We start from the raw sequence: 6,000 nt of genomic DNA, 5'->3' as shown, positions 1-6,000 counted from the left end.
TGGAAATGTGAAGATCTGTAGGTTTAATATGCTCGGCCTAACATTAACTGCTTCTCACGCGTCTCTTTCTCAATCAGAACAAGGTAAAATGGTATCAGATTGACCACTGTTATTGCTTGGATTAATCCCACTTTATTATTATGATGGATAAATCGAAGAAATCAATTGGTTTGTGAAAAGGATATCAGTCATGCAAGTTTCTGTTTAAACAAATAAGAAACGTAGCAAGAACAGAAAGAATACCGCAATAAAGTTATGCAACGATGTCATTAATGGATGAGTACTTGTGTATATTATCATGGAATTTATATGATGTAATAAAGATATATGCATATTATGTAGCAAAAAATAAAATGGTCAACAATTATATAGAATGCTCTAAATGAAAAGTATTAAAGAAGAATTAAAATATTAGAATTACTACATAAGTGAACAATTAGATGTAGCTCTGATGAAAGACAAAATCAGGCAGGAACATATAAGATAGTATGGAGATGTGTTAAAGATACCAATAGATACTATCTATAGTCAAGAGAGAGAGAGGGAGAGAGAGAGAGAGAAAAGAGGGCCAAGAATGTTTTACTGAAATCTATAAATATAAATTTTAAATTATTTTAATTGAATATAGAATATAAATTTTGAATTATAATTGAGCGATTGTTTTGGAAAATAATCTTTTTTTAGGTTTTGCTTATATGGTACTCCTTTTTCAAAATACTCATACGATCTGATCACCCCCTATTTGTAATGTTCCAAAAATCTCTTAAAAAATTATCATTTTTTCTCACTCAAATCCAATTTTTTTTCCCTAACTATTTACATGGTTTTATCAACAAAAATACTATATAGTGTTTTAAAAATATTATATAGTATTTTTTAAAAGATATTATATACTATTAAAAAAAATAGTATACTATGTTTTTGATATCATAGTATTTTTAAAACAAAATTATTATATAGTATCTAAAAAATACAATATGGTGTCTTACGGATAAAAAAAATAACCCACAAAACACTATAAATAATAGTTGGCCAAAAGTTTTTTTGGGATTGAATGGAAAAACACTACAACAGCTTTTGGGGGGTATTTTTAAAAATTTTGAAATAGAGGATGATGGTTTGAAATTTTTAAAAATGGGTACTATCCTGGAAAAACTCAAAAAAAGATATTTTCTCGGACAATCAGCCATTATAATTGTTATTGAATTATCACATAAATTAAATATTCATCCACCAGATAAAATGAAAGGAAAAATTGCATGATAGATACAGTGACACATTATTTTGTGATGCAAAACTGATGCGAAATTTCAACTATGCAATAGGATGCAGAGGATCCATAGAGTTGACCCCACCAAGATCTTCGGCAATGACTAATTGTTTATATAGATAGATAGATAGTTGTTGCAAAGCAAAGAAGTCGATCACGGTTCTTTTAGCTTGAAATAATTTTTCTAACTGATGCTACGTCCGATCTGCTTTGGTTCAGATTGGTGTTTTAATTAGTAGAAATATAAATGCGGCGGGTAATGTGGTTGATGTTGATATAAATTGATCCAAACAAATGTATAAATATACATACATATCGAGTACATATCATTCAGTGTTTTATTTGTCTTTACTGCATACTCTCCTTTTTCTTTTGAGTTAGTAGAAAGACACACACTCTCTCTCTCTCTCTCTTTCTTCTTGTAAGACAATCACTTGTTGTTTCAAGATGCACTGATATCAACAACATGTATATTTCAGGACTGCATCAGCTAAAGGCTCAGAGAACTACGGCCTGATGTGATTCCTTCAGCATGCATGGGGGACCTTTGGACAGGACGCAGTAACTTCAAAGTGAGGTAGTTGTCATGGAGCATCGAATCCATCCATTAAGGAGCAGCTCCTTCTGGCAACTATCACTGCAACCAAAGAGGATTTGGTGCTGCTGTGCGGTCAGTAGCTCTCACACAGGAAAAGGAAAGGGAGGGGGTGGCAGTATTGAAGAGATCCATTAGGTACTTGAAAGGAGAGGAGGGAAGGAGAGCAACGCATCATCCATTTCTCGGGTGGGGTTGGACGGGCTTGGCTTCTTGCATTTACTCCATTTCTCCCTATCTAGTCTGCCTATCATGCACCTCTGACAGATTTAGGCGTGAAGAATAATTTATGGAATGGGTCAGTGATGAGATATGGCATGCAATGACAACTTCACAACCAATTGTTTGCAATCAGCTAATATATATATATATATATATATATATATATATATATATATATATATATATATATATATATATATATATATATATATATATTCCCTTGTTAAAGTTCAAAATGGTGAAGATTGATTGATGATGGAATTTTGATGTAAAGAAAAGTCTTTGTCTTATTTTTTTTTCAGATATATCTTTCTTTTTTCTATTCCTAATGTATTAATTACAGTGAAAGTTTTCATCTTTCACTCTAAACAACCATGAGATGTTTGCATATATAATGCAAGTGATCTCCGACACTCAAAATGCTTCCGTTTCACATGGAGCAAATTAGCCATTCATTTACTCAAACAGTGAAAATAATAGAGAGGGAAGATGGATCAGCTTGTTTGCATGTTTTGACAAATATGTATAGAACATGACCTCATGGAGTCATGGTTCAGAAACATAGGTTTTAACGATCAAATCCGAAGGTGAGATGAATTGTGACAGAGGATATGCCCATGCTGAGCCAAAAGTCTAATTAGTCTCCTATTGTATTTGGCCACTTTCTGCTCACCAGACTCTTCCATCAGTTGATTTGTCAAACAGACACTGCAATCTCTCTCAAGAGGTTCCAAATTTTCTGTGTCATGGCCAAGACTTGAAGATGAGACAAGGGAAGGGTGGATATGGCAACTCTTTCTTATAGGATAACCGGTAGCTGTGCAATAACACACTGACATGGTAGTCCGTCCCGACTGGAAAGAAAACAAGAGAAACAACAAACCAAGGAGGAATATGGATTTATTCTTCTTTCTCTCCTTTTTTTTCTTTCTTGATGCAAAATTCTGAGAGGTGGATATTCCCTGATCCTGTGAAGTTGCTTTAGCTCAAGTTTTGCTCATATATTCATCAGCCTTGCTACTGAACAAAAGGATCCATTTCATTGTTGCGGACAGATTGTGGTCCATTCATTGTTTGTGATTTTGAATCCATGCGAGAATGATGATTGTATTGTATTGAGCTCTCTAAGTTTCAACAATTTTTTGGGGCTAATTTTCTTTACATGTACCTATGAACAACCACCTAATTTGTGATTTCCTCACAAAGTCAAAGACGAGATAGTTGGAAAGTCCCATCGGAAAGGAAGTGATTGTTTTGTATGGGCAATTTCACCTTTTACACACTCGATAGTACCTTACCTTGTTGACTCACTAACTCATTCATCAGGGAGCTAAAAACATGCAGTACATAATTTGTCTATACAATTAATTGACTGAATAAACAAAACAAGTATACTTTTGTTGATCTTGGTGTCCAATGTATTTTCAAGATGCAGACCAAGCACTTAAATCTCTTTCTCTTTAAAAAGAGAGAAAAAACACACTCAAGTCAAATTGCTGAGACAGACTAATTTAACCCAATGCAACATAGAATATATTTTACAGGAGGATTCTTATGAAAATTTTCTTACATTTCCCTTTGCTTTGTTGGTAGCCTCAACACAGTCATTCTAACTCTACAATCACAAGTACTTTGTTCGGTCCAATCAAGTCCATTTTTGCAGGCGCAATCGGTGGGGTGCTCTGAGCTCTTATGTTTCCTGTTGCATGTCATTTCAATCCTGTTCAACGGTGAAGAGTGTGAAGAGGAGTATAGCAAGTTGTCGGGGACACATCCATCTCGCTGTCATGGGAAATGGAGAAAGATATAAGTAGTTTAACGAAATGATTGCTGCAGTCCGCTCCTGAAGATTAGAGCTTTCACATGACTACCATTTCCTGCGTTTACAAGTCCTCGGGAATCAAAATCTTTATTTACTTCTTCAAAGTCAGAAGATGACTGACTCTTTTCTTCTTCTTCTTCTTCTTCTTCTTCTTCTTCTTCTTCTTTTTTAATGTTCAGATCCTTCACATCAAATATCGCATAACTTTTTAATAGCCAATGATTCTTCACAAAGTAAAAGAAATTAAATTTTCTGTCTTAATCAATACAAAGAAGCCAATTGCCCATTTCCCATGAATCATATCATTATGTGAGATTGTGACTGTACTCCATGCGCAGATTTTTATGTAAAGCGAACATCAGTTCCTTCGCTTTGCACCACTTTTTTCCTCTGCTCAGATGCTTCAGCAAAGCGGTGATGGCTTTCCAATAGCAACACCATTATTAATGGCTAACATCCATCCCCTGTTTCCATCACCCAGACTCAAATGCATTGTAGGCCCTCATGTGACAAAGCTTTAATCGCTAAAAATTCATGGAAGTTGATGAAACCAACTCACATACCTCCAATAATAATGTCTCGGAGGAAGAGAGAAGATACCCAATCAGATCTGATCAGTATGGGAAGCATGCTCGCCCTAGCAAGAAAGAAAGAAAGAAAGGAGGCATGGAGAAGTGTAGCTGCATCAGATTCTTAGTCATATTCTTACTCTTTCTCGCTCCATCATCAGACCAATAACTCTTCCATGCATCTCGATGTTTCACATTTTCTTAGTCGCAGGAACAGCAAAGAGTGTCAGGATTCCTTCGCCTCCCAGCTGGACTGTAGTAGACGAACTCTACGAGGATGTGCCAGTCTTCTTCACGTATTATCTCACCCGACGAGATGTACAAACATATATATGTGTTATGTTTTTGGAAGACAAAAGGGTTGTTGAGATAAACTATGCCATCATTTACCACCGTTCAATAACACAGAAATAAAACTATGCCAGTCAAAACCAATCCACTGCCATGTTGGTCGAGGAGCATTGTCGACATTACGGAGCGCGAGCACCTCTCATGCACACATCACAAATTAAGTCGGGGGTGGATTGCTAGACCTGGTTTATTTTATTGGCATGATGTGTCATCAAGCAAAATATCCGGAGTAATCAAATGGCTCTCTTGTACAGGTCTTAGATAGGGATGCAGGCTGAGAGAGAAAACAAGTACAACCACGCCACCAATCGAGTTAGGCCAAGATACTTGTCATGCTGTCTTCTTTTCTTCGGTCCCCCTGGTGTTTGTCATTGAATTGATCTCCTGAAAAATCAAATAACTAGTCCGACCACACAATCTTTTGTGTGTGTTTTTGGAAGGGTGTGCAATTATGTTGTTCCCATGTTCGCATCCATTTTCTTTTGGCTATGATGGTTGGTTCTCCACGGATTGCTTTCCACTGCCTCAGCAACACATCCCATTGTTTGACTTGTGAAAGGGATCACCACCAAGTCTTGGCCACCGCTCTCCTCTCCCTGGTTGCATGTTCTTCTTAGTGCTCATCTCCATCAGCCCATCGTCCATCTGGTCGTTGACATAGACCACTCCATTGTTATTGATTTCATTAGTTTCCATGTCCAAGCGAGAAGCGTCATGAATGTGACTTGATAATAGGAAAAAACACCCACCATTTGCGACTCAGCTGTGCTGGCGCAATTATCATGAGTCATAATTAATGAAGACCTAAACGTAAAGCGTCAGAAACTGATTAGGTCCAGCATGCTTACGGTGAAACACAGCATCCTAGCATGATGCAAATCTAACATGATATGATACAAAACTTTAAACCTATCGGATGAAGGATGCCAAACAGAAAGACTAATGATTCAATGGTTACTTTCCATCGGTCAGAAAGTTGGAACGCACCTTTTTCCATCATAGTTTGGCTCCTTCACACCGAGTTTTGATTCCCTATCCGGTGAACCACCAGCTGCAAAGAGACGGCTTTGATGTGAGAACCACCAACAGGAATGAAACAGAAAAGATTAAAGAGTAAGAGCATCGATTGCTTGGAAACAGATGAGAGCGATGAAAGCGAGGACGATAAGCT

Source organism: Musa acuminata, chromosome BXJ1-5, assembly GCF_036884655.1.
Source record: "Musa acuminata AAA Group cultivar baxijiao chromosome BXJ1-5, Cavendish_Baxijiao_AAA, whole genome shotgun sequence".
In the NCBI taxonomy this organism is placed as follows: Eukaryota; Viridiplantae; Streptophyta; class Magnoliopsida; order Zingiberales; family Musaceae; genus Musa; species Musa acuminata.
Note: the sequence above shows the minus strand (reverse complement) of the source record.